Raw genomic sequence first — 17,129 nt, forward strand, 5'->3', positions numbered from 1 at the left:
GAGGCCATGTTAATTCCTGTTGTTTTGTGCTGTCTCATATTAATATTCAGAATTCTCTTTTACAATAATGTGCATCTACTTTGTGTTGGACACTACTGTGAACTGGACTTCCTCAGATGAATTAGATATGGTTATTGCTTTCCAAACTCTCAGATTCAAATAAGAAACAAACGCATAGAAAATTACAGTGTGATAAAATCAATATGCAAAGGACTTGGAGAACACAAAAAAGTTGTATCTGTGTATATGCGTCCATTGTATGGAAGTCAGTGCCTAAGCCTGAAAATAAAGAACAATGGGTGATGATGAGAATGTAGGGAAGATCATTTGGATAGGAAAAATAGTGTACGTGAAAGCACAAAGATCTATATATATGTAAAAAAAAGTATCATGTCAGGCAACAGCTAACTGGTCAGTACAGGACTCATGAGAAAAATGGTGTAAGAGGGGACTCAGAATTAGGGTATTGTCTCTTTAAGTAACTTTCCGTATTATTATAATGTATCCTGTAGGCGATAAGGTGCTACCAGTGAGTCATTTGAATCAGAGCACAGATTTCTTCGGTGACGGTGAGCCTGGCCGACGCCCAGGTGGAGGGGAGGATTCGGGGGTTTTGTGGGACAAATGCGCGTGCAGGGGGATGAAGGAGGAGAGGACAGACTGACAATTATTTCAGTAGAATTAGCCCATCTTAGTTTCTGTCACATGACAGGGTCTGGTCTAAGATTATTTCAAAGTGTCTCCGAATGGGAATGTAGCGTTTCAGGCTACGCATACTTGTGTGCATTTGCATTTTGAGTATGCATTTAAATTCTCCCACTGCAAACCAACGGCTGCCTACGTCGGTATGGTTGCAAGTATTAACCACTTTTCCCTTTATCCATTACTTTGAGAATGCACTAGTATTAGGCAAATGAATTTGCATGTTTAGTTGACTCCACTCAGATATCAATATTTTAAATTTCCAAACAACTGTAAAATGAAATATTCCTCTGATATATTCACTTTCTTCCAATTCATGCACATCGCCTTGGCAAACACTTGGCTCAAAACTTACCTCTGAGATAAATTTATATCTTCTTTTAAATACCTTTTACCCTACATCTCTCAATGAGTACTGTTCAACTTATACTAGCTTTGTGCTTACTGATTTGTTACTTTTTGTTCCTCGGTACCCTTAAAACCACATAATGTAATCATTTGCTCATCACAAACTATCACGCAATGAGGTGCATAATGATCTAGATTGAGTTACACATGTTTTTCATTATTATCAAAACTAGCTTTCAGTTTTTTTTCTATTCAACTGGATTTTAAGTTTCCTAAGTTTAAGGGTTAAGTCTCCTGTTGCTTTGGAATCCACGACTGGTCATAATACATTGTTCTAAAGAGTAATGATTTACTTTTAAAATAGTAATTAGAATCTAAGACTAACTTCCTTTTGACTTCTTCGGATCGATGGAGAAGCAGTTTTCATGGTACGAAAAGAACTTCCAGGTTTCTGCTTTATGCACGTTTTGAAGTCGGTTACTTTGACTTGCACACTGGCCAATTCTGTGCTAAGCTTGTGTCTCTTAAGACTTCCTAACAGCAGAAAATAACATCCAGACACACTGTGAGTCTGAGTCTCGAGCGCTATAGGCTCGGCGGGCTTCCGGTTCACCTCCCGGAAGTTGCAGCAGGCGCCTCTGAAGGTCATAGGTCTTCGTCTTTCCAGCCTGCAAGTCAGTGGCCTTGCTCACTGCCTGACTCTGAAAGCAATGGATTTTAGGGTGCCGTTGGGACGGCTCGCCCTTCAAACAACTCATTTTTGTTAAATAAGGCTCTGATAGTGGTGGAAACAGATAAATCCCAAACTGCGAGTGGCCTCGCATGCACATCAAGGAAAAAATGCGGATTTCGCTTTTGCTGGCAGCTTCCATCCTGACTCGCGGCAACTCTTTGACACGTAACTTTCTCAAGTCGCCGTGACTGGAGTGGCAGATGTTGACGAGATACTCTCCGATATCAGATGTACTTAACTTAAGCCAGAAAAGCTGGGAAATATAGATGTGTGCCAAGAAGAAAGTATTATTTCAAGTATTAATAATATGCAACTATGTACTTTATAAGTAATATGTCAAACATGAGTTTAATGAACATATGTTACAGAACTGGTTTTCCGTGGAAAGAACTGTTTTTATATGACTCAGAAACACCAGTTTTGTTATTTCCTCTTTCCTGGTAGCTCCATTTCTCCAGCTCGGTGCTAGAACAAAACAAATTTTTAATCTAATATTATATATTAACAGTAATGCTTATGCACATTTATCAACCTATATTCAGGGGGGAAACTACAGGCTAAATGCACTGAGGTGAAAGGCATTTACAGAAGCCCAAAATAACCAAGTTAAACAACAAGATATTTTTTCTAGCATTTCTGTTTGGGAGAAATTGTGTCCGTTAGCTCTGTTGGCCTCATTTCCAGAACTCTCTAGACCTCGCTTGGTAAAGGACTATTTCTTCATTACTGGAGATAACATCTTGTGTTGATGATAAAGGACAAGACGGAATAATAATAATAATAAAACATTTGTTTACATTACATTTATTCAGCAAATACTTATTGGTAAGCAATTATGAACCAGGCTAATTATTCTTTTTGTGGTCATGCTTCAAATTGCCTATGTTAAATGTTTCATGTGGACTATGAAAAAGAATAAAATTCCCTAGGCTTGCTTTATTTATTCAGTGGAAATTGTTGGAGAAATATAAGTATACGACCTTCACTAGTACATCTCCCTACCCTTTAAAGATTCAGTGAGCATAAAACTCACGTGGACACCGGGGACCACGTACACAAGTCCTGTTTACACAGATCTAAAGTGTGGCAGAAATCAGCATTTTTAACAAGCTCCCTACGTGCTTTTGCAAAGTATTCTTGTATGACCCTCTTAAAAACACTGTGGTAACCTTTATACACCTGATTTTATCATAGAACTTCTGCCTCTGATACAAATGTCAATAACTAATTATTTTTTTTAAATTTGAATATTCCAAATTATGCCAATTGATGCTTGCAGAGATTCCTCAACTTCTGCTTGTTTTATTTAAATAAACATTAGGCATGCAAGACAACAGAGGGTACCTTCTTCCACTGGAAAAAATACATTTAATTAGCACACTATCCATAATAATTAACAAACAGATATCTCCTTCATTTCCAAATTTTATTATTGAATGCTTCACTCACAGGATGAAATATTGTTAGTTTTCCTCTTCTATAACCGAAAAAGTAAATTACGCAACAATAACAGAGACATAAATTTGAAAGATGCCAGTATAACTGATGTTAAAATGAATAATTCAAATTGTTAAAATATGTTTCTTAGTTTATAGCAGTATTCCATTTTGAAAATGTGCCACAACTTCTGTGTCCCCTCCTCTACTGATGGACACTTGAGCTGCTTCCAAATCTTGGCTGTCGTAAATAACGTTGCAATGAACTTTGGTCCCCAGAGAAGAGTTCACAATCATACAACCACCTCCAAGACCTTTTACATCATTTGTTTTCTGATTTTGAACACTGATAAAATGTTTTATTTCCTTATATCAAGAATGTTGATATTGCACTAGTAGGTATGTAATTCCTTTTAGAAATCCACTTTCCTTCAAAGAGTTTGGCATCTAAAACATTTTCTGAAAGGCATGATTTGGCCAAACTTCTTTCACATCTTGAACCTTCTGAGATCATCTGAGACGGTAGTGGTCTGTTATTGTAAATGTTCCTCACATAGGGATCGAATTCATTATACCCGGTTTTAACACCAAGAAAACATCCTAAAACAAAGTCTTCTTGTGTTTCCTGCTAATATACTAATCATGCGATAACTCATCATCCTTTTTATGAAACTAATCAGACGGGGGTGCTTTATAGTGTTTTGTGATTGTGTTATTCATTAGTGGGGCTCTTGCTGGCAATTTTCTAGTCAAATGAAGCCAGAGTAACAAGTGCTCCGAACTAATGGAGAGTGTATCAGAAGTAGAGATTTTACAACTAAAACAAGAAACATTCTGTCATTTTAAATTAAAATCTAATAGGTAGTGATTATAATTAAGTTTCTAACTACACAAACGACAGTAAGTAATTTCAAGTTGCCATTTTTGTAATAAAAAGAACCTTTCAAACCTCAGTGGAAACATTTATTGCACAAAATCCAAACTCTACTCGAAGTCTCATTGGTCTTTCATAACTGACTGTCCCATTAACAACTACTAAATATTGAGTTTCAAAAGCAGCTGTGCTAAGTGTTCTTTAAAGGCATTAAGCACTAATGAGAATTAATGAATCATATTCGAAGGGAACAAGTTTTATTCAAAGTTTATTTTGGAGGTATACATTAGAGCCACAAAGTTAGAGGCTCAGATTATACAGTACTTAAGTTTTTATTTTACCTCAAATGTTGAGAGAAAAACGTCAGTTCCATAGGTGAGGGATTATGGATCCATTTGCTTCTTAAAGCAGGGAAACTAATATTAAATATACAATTATCGCAGATTGAAAATTTTCAATATTCTTGAGTTATCTGTTCAAAAAGTTAAAAGTTAGTGGTTCGTGTTGTAGGCATTAATGTGACTAAAAAGTTTGGTGTAAGGAGTTGTTTTACAAACTTTTTAAAAAGCTTTATTTTTAGACAGAGGGGAAGGGAGGAAGAGAGAGGGAGAAAAACATCCACGTCTGGTTGTCTCTCGCGCGCCCCCTACTGGGGACCTGGCCCGCAGCCCCACGCATGTGCCCCGACTGGGAATCCAAGCGGCGACCCTTTGGCTCACGGGCTGGCGCTCAATCCGCTGAGTCACACCAGCCAGGACTTTATTATTATTATTATTATTGTTATTATTATTAGCAGAATTGAGCTAGTTCCCTTAAGGACAAAACCTAAAAGGCTCTCCTGCTTTTCTGTTTTTACATACAGTTAAGTCCTGACATAAAAATCAGGTTTAAATAATTGTTCTGCTTCTAAATGGCGACCATATTAAAATGTATATATTAATTTACATGGTTGATACAGTTTTATGCTTAATAACCACATTTGTTTGCAAATGTTCAGCTAATGTAAAGATTCTTCTCATAGCAGAGGGTGGACATAGTAAAAAAAATCACTTAAAATGTCTTCAGCCTTTGCAATCTGTAATAAATAGCTCCAAATATGTTTGAGCATTTGCTGATGACATGTGGAAGTAGTAAAATTAAGTTGTAGAATACGACGAGTGAGCATGAAAAAGATCTCACATTGATAGGTCATGAAGAAGAAATAGATTTTGTATAATATTGGTTTTTACTGCCTCCTTTTCCTGGGAAATGTTCCTTTCCAGAGAAAGTTTATGTATGACACTCAGTAAATGATGAACAACTGAATACAGGAGACTTATTATAACCTTTTAAACTTTCCACTGAAACTGTGGTCTTCTGAATCCCAACTAATGCAATGTACCATTTTCGGCTCTCCAGGATGAAGATTTGTTGCATTAAAAAAAAAAAAATCTTGTCTTTATAGGGAAAGAATGCAAGATGCACTTTATTAGTATAAAGCAATTAAGTGAAAATTAGATAATCACAAGGTGAGAAAAGCTCATTAATTAGAGAGGCAGAAAGACACAGCTGGCTGGGAAACAAGAAATACTTAGGGAAAAGCAGATAAAATGAAATACTTCGGAAAAAGCAGATATATGGAGTGGTCATTATTAATATTATCAATATTAATATTAACCGCAAAGTCTCTGAATGTCAGAGGAATGACTTCTTTTTTGGAAACACGAATGGATACATTTTTGGAAAAGGACGGCCAGGGAAATCTTGGAGCTGAAGGGTTTTAGGTCCTGACTCACGTTGTTTCCACAGACCCTTCTCCCACTGCCTTTAAAGCAATAATTTTGTGTTGCTTCTTATGGCTATTAAAGAAGATACATGCATCCCATTTCACATTAATCCATTTTTTAATAGAACTAAACTCATTTCAGCATAAAAGGTCATATTTAAGAAACCAAAATGAGCTCTAAAGCAGTTACATGCATGAATAATTCCAGAGGCTGATGAAGAAAATGTACTAATCTGCGAAAGGCGTGCTATGTCTCACTTAGTGTTTTCATGGAACACTTCGTGGTAAACCCATATAGTGACAGTTTTTGAAGCTCCTCTAAATACATGTACGAGATAGTCCTATGAGTTTCACAAGTTACTCATGAAATTGTTTTCAATGGCATTTAACTATTAGCGTTACGAGTTCACAAGGAAGCCTATGAATGTAAATTAATTAAAATCTCATTGTGAGATACGCAATATTTAACGTTCTTGAAAACAATGGGTAACTTCCTGTACTTCCGATCTCATCTCACATGAAGAGAGTTATCCCACCTGGTCACTATTTTTATTTTAATAAACTGCTCTTTGGGAAAAATTAAAATTTTCAAACGCTTAGACCTAAATACTGATGAATATGGTTTCTCATGAAAAATAATATCTAGCAACTTAACTACCATTAGTTCCATGCTTATACAATAATCTCTTAATTAGAATATCTCCCTCTATTAGAATGCCAACGTTTGGTACAAATTAATTAATTGCTTTGACACTGACTATGAGCTTTTTATGGGAAGGAGGTGAGCAGAGCAAAATGTCTGAAAGTAAAACTTTCTTTGAGGACTTTTTGAAAGAACGTCTAGCTCCCGATTCTATTTCCAAAGATGATTTTAAATAACTTGTTCTTCCCTACATTATGGAAATAAAACATTTGAAGAGCTGTTAAGATGTTTATAAACAATAAAGATGGAAGTCATCCTGAGTATAGATTAGGAGCGACGCTGTTGCTAACAGCCTCTTTGTTCCGTAGTCTATAAGGAAACATGCAAATAAAATAGTCAAGTATTGAAGTGTTTTTCTCAAGAACTACTACTAAGAATTTCATGTGGAGATTGTTGCAGTTTGTTAGCGTACCCCGAAATGTAGCTACAAACCAAAGTACTTGAAAGCAAGTTGCCATAAAGGAATAACAGTAAAGGTAATTGTGTGTACAACTCTTGGGAAACCAAAGACTTAGAAGAACCATTCAATAGTGGAACAAGCACACCGTCAGCCTATTCTTAAGGGGCAGAACTTATATTATTATCATAGTAAGACCTTTAAAAAGGAAGCCATACCAAAAGGCAGAGATTCCTTAGACACTCTTGCTGTGTGTATATATTCATGAGAGTATAAGAGTATTGAAGAAAATAATATATCTAACTTGGCAATATCTTGGCCATGTATACTATTTTCATTTTTATAAAAGCTTGTATTTTTTTAATGCTTTTACAGCCCTTCATTTGAAAGTGATTTCTTTATCTTGGATTCCAGATATATTTTAGCAGAGTATCATTTTTCCAGATTGAGCACCATAGTTAAGAGTGGACTGGGAGTTCAGCAAGAATGGACGGGAATTGATTCCCTAAGGATATTTCGATCCTTAAGCAAATCAGGAAATGCCTTAAAAAACTATTCACTGCAAAGGAAGGAGGGTTCCAATGATTTGAGAACCTTTGCGTCTTTTAAGAACAAGTTTAGTGAAGAAATTATTGTGTGTGGCCGAATGCAGGCAGGGGAAACTCATCTATCTGGAATCTAAGGATGCCCATCCAAAACAAAAACAAAAACAAAAACCACACCCGTGAAAGATATCAGCTGAGGACATTTAGACAAGAATATGAAGGACTATTTAATATTTCAAGTTATGTATGCCTGTTATTAAATTCAGAATTTTAACCTCTGTAAAACTCATATTTCGCTGAGGTAAATGGCCCTATTTTGATTGGTGAGGTGATCCGAAGATTTTTTCTTTTGAATACGCTTCTTCGTTCACTTAATTTTTGTTTCAATTATATTAAAAGTTGAAGAGTAGCTTAAAAAAATGACAACACCACAGAATTCATGCTATCACCAAAAGCTGGGGGAGGAGGTATAAGGGGCCTAAATGGTAATGGGAAAAAAATACAATAAAGATTAAATGTAAAAAAGAATACAATGCGTGTTGAAGTTACAGGTCCAATGTAAAGTTTATGCTAGTTAAGAGCATATTTGTTTGCTTGTTTTCTTTTTAAATGGAACTATGCACGAATAAGACAGGTAAATCTGTAAAACATGTATATTAAATAGTTTAAGTGGAATTAATATAAATTTTTCAAATTTAATATCGAATTTCATTTTAAGTACAAGGGAGCTAATTGTTTATTTCACGTGTGTGAGACCACTCAAAAAGTCATCTGACACACATTGAAGAAATAAAAAAAATGTAGCCAAACAGCTCCTACATCCACAAATGTGTATCTGTCAGATCCCAAGTCTTTTTTTTTTTTTACAATTTATTTATTTATTTTTAGAGAGGGGAAGGGAGGGAGAAAGAGGGAGAGAAACATCCGTGTGTGGTTGCCTCTCTCACGCCCCCTGCTGGGGACCTGGCCCGCCACCCAGGCCTGTGCCCTGCCTGGGAATCAAACCCGCGACCCTTTGGTTTGCAGGCCGGCGCTCAGTCCACTGAGGCGCACTCAGTCCACTGAGCCACACCAGTCAGAAGCCCAAGCCCAAATCTTACTAGTTGTGAATTTTACAGAAAGAAGTAGCGTCTGATATTGCCAAGATTTATAGCTGTTGACCTATCTAAATTTCAAATACACGCTAACAGATTTTATCAGATATCCACATCTGGAGGATGTGGTAACAACAGGGACGCTCAGGAGTACTATAGGCACACGTTCATCTATTATGTAAACGAAAACCTCTATTTCTTGAGGTAATCAATGCATTCAGGAGACTATAGACTTTATGATTCATTGACAGTGATCTACTGAAATATTCTCCACAGTTAGAGCTGACTTTCTGAGGCTTCATTTTCATTTCAGAAGCTCACTGTAATAACTTTAGCACATACGCTAAATGAACATGAGTGCTCCTGATAGCAGCGCTAATGTCAAATAGACAGCGACAACGAAGAGGTCAGGAACAAGGGAGGCAGAAGAAAGCAAAGAGAGACCTATAGGACCCCAATGCAATATTCATGCTTTGCAAAGGCGAACACCAGTTCGCTGCTTAATCTATACATCAGGCCATGAATAGTGCAGGATCGACATAATGCACCAATTCCATTTCAAACTATTTTACTTGTTCGGACAGAGAGGCCACATTCATGAGATGGTAGCGAGCCTTTTGTAGCTTTGCCCAGTAACAACAACAACAAAAAAGCAATTGAGTGTCTCTGAACAGCTATCATTTAGTGGAGTACTTAACCAAAATATGGCTTTGATTTCTTTTAAAGAGCAGTGTATTTTAAACATTATTTACTTATTTATTTTTAGAGAGGGGATGGGAGGGAGAGAGGGAGAGAAACATCCTCATGTGGTTGCCTCTTGCGCGCCCCCTGCTGGGGACCTGGCCCGCAACCCAGGCCTGTGCCCTGACCAGGAATCGAACCGGCAACCCTTTGGTTTGCAGGCTGGCACTCAAGCCACTGAGCCCCACTAGCCGGGGCAAAATATTGTTTTAATTTGACCGCAGTACAATACTTTTCATAATAATCTGTGAAAACCTGGAACTACGATTCTGTTTCTCAAAGAACACGAGTACAGTTTTAAAAGGTTCTCAATTATTAGCCTCTTGGGAGGGTAATTGCAACAACGGCACAAATATTTCTGGATTATTTTCTGTTAAAAATCAAGAATATTGAGTTTTTCTAAAGGTCATCTTCCCTACTTGATACATTGTAGCGTATCCCCCTCTGTACTTTTGTGTCCACATAACTTAATAGACACGATGCTCAGACACAATTGATGCTCATGCGCATTTGTTTACTTCAGTGTAAGTGAAAAATCACTGACCTAACACTTGACCTTGTGGTTCTCTGGGAATCATGCTGAATGAACAGGGAGCGTAGGCATGGGATTTTCCCAAGGGCAGCTGATTAAGTCATGCTAAAGAAATAGAGGGAAGGAGGAAAAAGTTATCTAGTGCACGTAGGCTACATGGCAGAGAGATAAAGTGGGGAATGAAACGAGCTTTTTTCTCCAAGAATCTTTAGTGGAAAATACAAGCTACTTGACAAGTATTATCCTTAGCACTTTATATAAAATATATTACCCTAGGATATTAATATTATTTTTATCCCTCAGGCGATGGATGTTAATCACTTATCAAAGGTTACGCAGTTAATAATACTGGAAATGCGATTCAAATGCAGTAAGTTTGCCCAGAGAGCTTACATTCCTAATGCACGTAGGATGTAGCAGAATGAAGGTAAATGTGTGTAATTTTCCCAAATAAAAGAACAAAAGTGAGAATGCATTTAGGACTACAGCTTAAAGTCTAGAGTCAGAATATGCAAATTTCCCATAGGCAGAAAGGAGGAACAGAGATGATCATGCAGGTGGAATTAGACTAAATGCTGGAGTTGGAAATACTGTAAAATAAAAATACCTAACATGCAGTACCAACTTCCTGTTTATAACGGCTCTGTGAATTACGCACGACACAATGGTGGCTCCAGGTCCTTATGTAATCCGATCGCACAGCAAGCGAGTTGTAGACCTGGAACTGAACTCAGATCTGACTGACTAAATTCTCTGAGATTATTTTTTACTGCTTCTGGATACATTCCTAAATGTACATAGTAGTTGATACTGCAACTTTCTCAAATACAGCCTATTAAATACATATGTTAAATCATGGGACTTCCAGGGATTTTGCCTTTGCCAACAACCTGTTTTCCTGTGAACCATTTCCTTCCATTTTGAGAGGGGTATGTCTTTTTTTTTCTTTTTCTTTTTTCTTTTTTTTTTACCAGTGTCATGGATTTCAGTGTACATACAGAGTCACGTGACCAGCATTATAAACTAATTTTAGGATATTTTCTCACCCCTAAAAAATCTCATGTCCGTCAACTCCTGCCAAAGTCCTAAGCGACCGCCAGTCTTTCTGTTTTTATCTATCTCCCTGTTTTAGATGTTTCATATCCTTCCCTTGGCCTGGCATTTTTGAAAACCTGTTCTTCTCTGAAGCGTTTCTCCTAGTTTCCATAGATGACTGCCGGACCTGTTTCAGCATCTTGAAGAAGTTGAGACAGAACTTATCACAGTAGAAAAGCAGTTTCCACGTAGGTTATGTAATTTTATTTTCAGTAGATATAAACATGGAATTAGAGAAGTGGCAGGATAATGTGTTGGGAAGAGCCATATTGTCAGACAAGTGACATCTGTTGCCTATTATCACAAGTAGAAGTCTGAGCACTTCTGCCAACTGCATCCTGATATCAGAGTCTCCAAGGAAAACAACACAGTCAAGCGCTGGGCGGGACTATGTCATTCCTCGCACAGCAAGAGACAGCAGTAGATCAATTTCAGGAGTGGACATCCATCCCCTATGACCAATGAGTCCCACTCAGCCGCTGACACAGGGCAACTGGACTGCAGCACAATGACACTCTCCCCTCCCCAAAGGCGACAGATACAGCAGCGAGAATGGCCAGATGCCATATGATGCACACCGTTAGGCAGATCAAAGGAGCACGCACTGAGGATGTGACAGGGAAAGATACTTGCATACACAGTGATAACTCCGGCACCAGCTCTGGCAAGTATTTATCTCTTACTAAGGAGGTGTTCCAGGCCCAAGGCCCATTCATAGGAAGCCAAGAAGGCATTGAAAGACGGCATGCATGAACCCAGGCTGGTGTGGCTCAGTGGATTGAGCGCTGGCCTGCAAACCAAAGGGTCACCGGTTCAATTCCCAGTCAGGGCCCAGGCCTGGGTTGCGGGCCAGGTCCCCAGTAGGGGGCGCATGAGAGGCAACCACGCTTTGATATTTCTCTCCCTCTCTTTCTCCCTCCCCTCCCCTTTCTCTAAAAATAAATAAAATCTGTAAAAGAAATTTGAAAAAGTACTGCACGCACCAGAGTGCTGCTTTCCACTCACTTTCACCAAATCGAGGTCTGGCCCCCAGTTCTTTCACAATGATTTTTTCAGGCAATAAATGTTCGTTGGAATGTGCCTGGCACCAAACATGTGCTCGCGTGTCAACGCAAATGTGAATTGAAGAAACGTTTACAATCAATAAGTGGACCCCATATAAAATAAATTCAGTAAAAGGTATTGCCGAGTTGGCAATATGCACATGGTATTTTGAACGCGCAAAGAAACACCATTTTTTTTAGAATTTGGAGGTAGGGGAATCTTAAAGACAGATTATTAGGAGACATGACAATTCCCTATATATTCTTCAGGATGTCACTTTACCCCTTAACAAATCTGGTCTTTTTTTTATTTTGGGCAAGTTGCTTAGAAAAATGATCTTCAATATTCTTTTCAGTTATGGAATCTAACCAAATAGAAACCAAGAAACCCAACAAACATTGCTTATGTAGAACGTGTAGGTCTGAGGAGTTTGAGGTTAAGTATTTTAATTAACTATGAATTCTTCAGATTACTTTCATTCCTTCATTCGTTCAACATTAAGTACTTAATACTACCACAGGCTTATGCTAAGTGCTGGGGTGTGAGAACAGAACAAATTGACTAAAATGTAGATAATTTCGCTACTTCGATATTTATTTCTGATAGCTTTCAACACACTAGGGTGTATTTCCTATATTAAAGACTTTAGTTTTATGGTTTTCCTATACTTGGAAAATTGCAGGCACTCTTATACTTGCTTCAGATAAATGTAAGGATTTTAAACTTCTACTAAATAAAACATCAATAACACCTGCTTGAGATTTTATTATAACAGCCTTCTCTATTTCAGCAGCTGCTCTATGACTTCAGATGAACAAATGTGCAAGAATTATTTCTACACTCAGCTTTTGTTTTTTTAGTTATTGTTTGTGTTCTGGATCATAGTCTAGCAACCTGAAAGAGAGAGATTACTGGAGGTATTCTATCACGGAGTAGCGTAGGGGTAAGAGGACGCTGCTCCATGGAAACTCTTAAATGGCCAGGTATAGTTAAGGAGCAAAAGTTCCTTCGCTCACGGAGGCCGTGCAGCTTAGCGGTTAAAGGCATGGGCTTTGTAGTCTGGTGGACCGGCCCTGTTCCCGGGTCTTAATCCCTTATTAGCATTTTGACTGAAGTTGGGCGAATAAGTCTCTTACCTCGGGGTGCAGGCAGTCTAGGCTGTACTCTTCCCACCTGGATGCTTCTATTCACATCGTTCCGTCTTGGCCAACGTCAGAGCCTTTCTTTACGATGTACCTTTGTTGTTCCTCTGGCCCAAGAAACGATCACACCTCACGCTTCATTTGTGCTCCTCTGACACGCACACAGGGTGAGGCAGACGTGGGTTTGCAGTTGTACGGTTGTTCGCATGGAAAATAACACAATAATTGATAAGTAATAACACAGGTATAAACTCTGTTTCACGTCCTCGCAAATGGAAACGTGCACACATATAAATATAGGTATGTATTGAGATGACGTTGATTTTGATGACTTCACTGGATTACCTACCAAAGGCCTTACACGTAATCGAGACTGAAAACATGTTAACATAAATTCCATTACATGGGAGTGAGCGCACTTGTTTTTTAGTCCATGAACTGTAGTCTTCTATGCCAAATGGGAGTTGTGCGCACTTTTCTCTCCCATATCGCTGGATATGCCTGACCCCTAGTAGAAATTAGGTACCATCCATGCGCAGCCTGCCTCCCCGCACACCATTTTATTTGGGCTTTTGGCGCTTCCTATCAGCGTCCATATGGGATTAAAGAATTCAAACAAGACCCGCATCGTTCCCATGCCTCCTCAGCAGAAGAGGAGGGACGAATAAGTAGTATCCAAGAGAAGAAGAAGAATATATTTCCTTCATGGTGTTCTAGAGAGGGAACCTTGAAAAGCTGAGGTGTAATAGGGAAAACTCAGCAATTCTTGGTTCTAACTTTAAGGACATCAATTTGCTGCAAAATGATCTCCGGCTTTTCTCCATTGTGAGATACTGAGCGGAGTGAATCACTCAGCTCCAGCAGGAGTTCAATAGAATTCGTATTTTATCTCAACTAGATTTTTTATGTAAATGAATAAAAGAGTAGCTTTATTCTGTAGGACAAACACTTTATCTATTATATCAGATAGAAATTTTTAGTGAACAATGCCTTTGTGCATGAAGGCCTTTGGGGAAGCACAGGAAAAAAAAAAAGCAATAGTCTGTGAATAAATAGTATTAATCGTGTAACAAAAAAATCCCAAAAACTTACGTTCAGAATTCAAGTTTTGTATATACCACGTGTATGTTTCTTTTACACACACACACACACACACACACACACACACACAATGTAGATACAGATGTGAATTGCATGCAAGAGGCTCTAGATTCAAAGGTTTAATTATATGCTCCATTTTTACATAGTCATCTTTTGTTCATTGAATTGAATGCACCGAAGTGTTTTTGAGTTGTAATAGTGCTGACACTTATGACTGTAAATATAGTAAGAAATGTTATACTTAATTCCTTATAATTCAGTGTATGATGAAAATCAGTGTAATTTCCCACAATCTGATGTCTATTTTTATAGAAATAAATTTGGAATATACAGATTCTAAAACGGCTATTAGAAATATCAGAAAGAGCATGATATTCAGAATATACAAGGTAAGTTTTAACCCTAAGACTATTCTGTGCTCAACATCTTTTCTAGGTCTAGAAAAGTACATTTTTCTGACAGAAGAGTAGACTTTATGAATTTCAGGTATAAGCCGTAGCAACTCAAATCACTACTATGTAATAATGTCTTAAAAACAACAAAGAGGGCTCTATTTTTTAGTTAATTTTTGTATATGGTGACTGCTTATTGACTTAATATATTTATGATACTTTATGTTATTTCTCACCAATACTTTAGATAAAAATATTTTTTCCTTTTAATATTTTTCTAATTTGACTAATCTGGGAAAACAGTAAATTAACTAATTTTTGAATTATGACCTCAACGTCTGTTTATTCTGTTTTAAAGCCCAAAGCAACATATTTATTAGATGATTTTTGAGCAATAGGAAAATACCGATATTGCCATGGCATGGAAGTTCTTTGTTGCAGTAAAATACAGCTTTTTACAGTTCAGACGCTGCTGTTCTCATAAGGAGATATCATGTGCTTACTCACACAGTCTCTGTAGGGCCACAGTGCGTGGTGAGTATTTTTTTTATCTGAATAGAAATTTTCTGCAAGTTGTGTTTTTCTTACAAAAAGCTGAAAATCAGGCTTCTGCAGAGTGACCGTGAGAGAATTACGCCTCCGTTACACCCAAGAGGACAGAAAAAAGCTCCAGTCTGGTCCAACCAAATCTCTTTTCTTTTTAAGCCATAAATATAAAAAACATTGCCATATGTTAAAGTAGTAGCAGGAAGTTTCTATTTTCTACCATAGATTGGATATGTCACCCCTCAGCATGGACGAAGCAGTGTTTTCCCCAAAGCAGCAAAGTGTCAGACAACGCTCTCTCTCCCCATTAGCGTGGGAACATATTGTATTTGGTTAGGTTTTCCTCTTAACTAACCTTCAAATAGACTGAAAACGAAGAGGGAAAATGAAAAGACCAATTTAAATCATTAACTTAATAGAGAAAACAATGTTTGAATGGCATTAGCTACCTCAGCAGCCTACGATTTACAATAATGGATTTGCACAAGGAAAAGTTGAATGTATTTCTTTTGTTTTAATTGATAATACCTTCCTGAGACAATATTGCCTAGAGGCTTAGTTTCTTCTTCTTCTTTTTTTTTTCTTTCTCTTTCTTTTTCTGTAAAGAGTGTGCCCAGAACCTTGGAGGATCTGAGGTTTTACTAACCTTGCAAGCTAAAGAATTATCCTACCACAGTTTTTTGGATGCTGTTTCCCCCGTGTGCTAGTTCTTGAAGCCTCAGTTTCCACAGAGTGACAGTAGCAGGGCCAGGCTGTGGCCACATGACAGACAAGAGATCGTGACCTTAAGGAACTGGAATCTTTGATAAGGGCCAGGAAGCCTGTCTAATCTTTGCCTAAGATCTTTAGTTTATTGCACAACACAGAGGCAGGGTGGCGTGGCGGGGCAGGGAGGTGGGGTGGGGGGCGGGGATGTAGATTGTATCTCTACCTTCTGAAGAGTCACTGGACAAATATTTTTGAAAAACAACCAGACATAAAGGCAAACAATGCCTCTTCTTGCAAGAATTGTGTCTTCATAGCTTATGTCTTGTGCAAAGGAGAGTAAGAAAATGTCGGAGTACAGAAATCATGTCATTGACTCCAAAGAATTATTTTGACAAACTGCAATTAGAGAGTACCTTCTTTTCACGCACCTATTTGAAGGTTCACGTTTTTAGCTAGAAAATCTCCAACTAACCCCTGATTCAAAGCCAAGCTCAGGCCTAAGGAAGCATCCACAAGGGCCGTTGGTGGTTTGGCAGGTTGACCTACAATGTTGAGAGCTCGATGTACAAGCAAGACAAGCAATTCCTAAGAAAGGTTTACACAATATGGCATTTCAGATGTCAAAACGCATTATGAATATTAAATGTGTATCCCGAAGTCACACAGTCCGTAGAATACTATTATCCCTGGGTCTGCCTGATTGAATGTATAAGCGAGTGACGATCCCTTTCCTCTTCCGGGCATGAATATCGTGCGGTCTGTGGTATGACAGCCAGCAGCTGTCTGTGAATACTGTATCGCTTTGTTCCTATTGATGCTTGATGCTTTGTGCAAAGATATAGATTTGCCACATGAAGATGAGGTTTGTATTACTCTTTATTTTTATTCTTATTTAGTAGCAACCTCACAATTTCCAGGTTTCTCTCTTTGTAACATATACTTCGTTGCTGTTGTGAAGAAGCATTTGAGAAATTATCCCAGTGAAACTGGTTTAAAAACCACATTCAGCATATACTATGCTGGTGTCTTAGAAACAAAAATTGGAACAATAATGACCATTTTCTCTCCGTGAACTTGGCTGGAAGCTCATGAGTCAGGCAAGATTGCTAAAACATATGCTGTCTTTCTTAATTTCATGTTCTACTTCTATGCCTGTTAGTGCGACATTAAATATTTTCCTACCCTATTATTGTGTACGTTGTTGAAGGTTTTAAATTCTAGGTAATAACCA

Source organism: Pteronotus mesoamericanus, unplaced genomic scaffold, assembly GCF_021234165.1.
Source record: "Pteronotus mesoamericanus isolate MK-2021 breed Mesoamerican mustached bat unplaced genomic scaffold, CSHL_Meso_final contig_177, whole genome shotgun sequence".
In the NCBI taxonomy this organism is placed as follows: domain Eukaryota; kingdom Metazoa; phylum Chordata; class Mammalia; order Chiroptera; family Mormoopidae; genus Pteronotus; species Pteronotus mesoamericanus.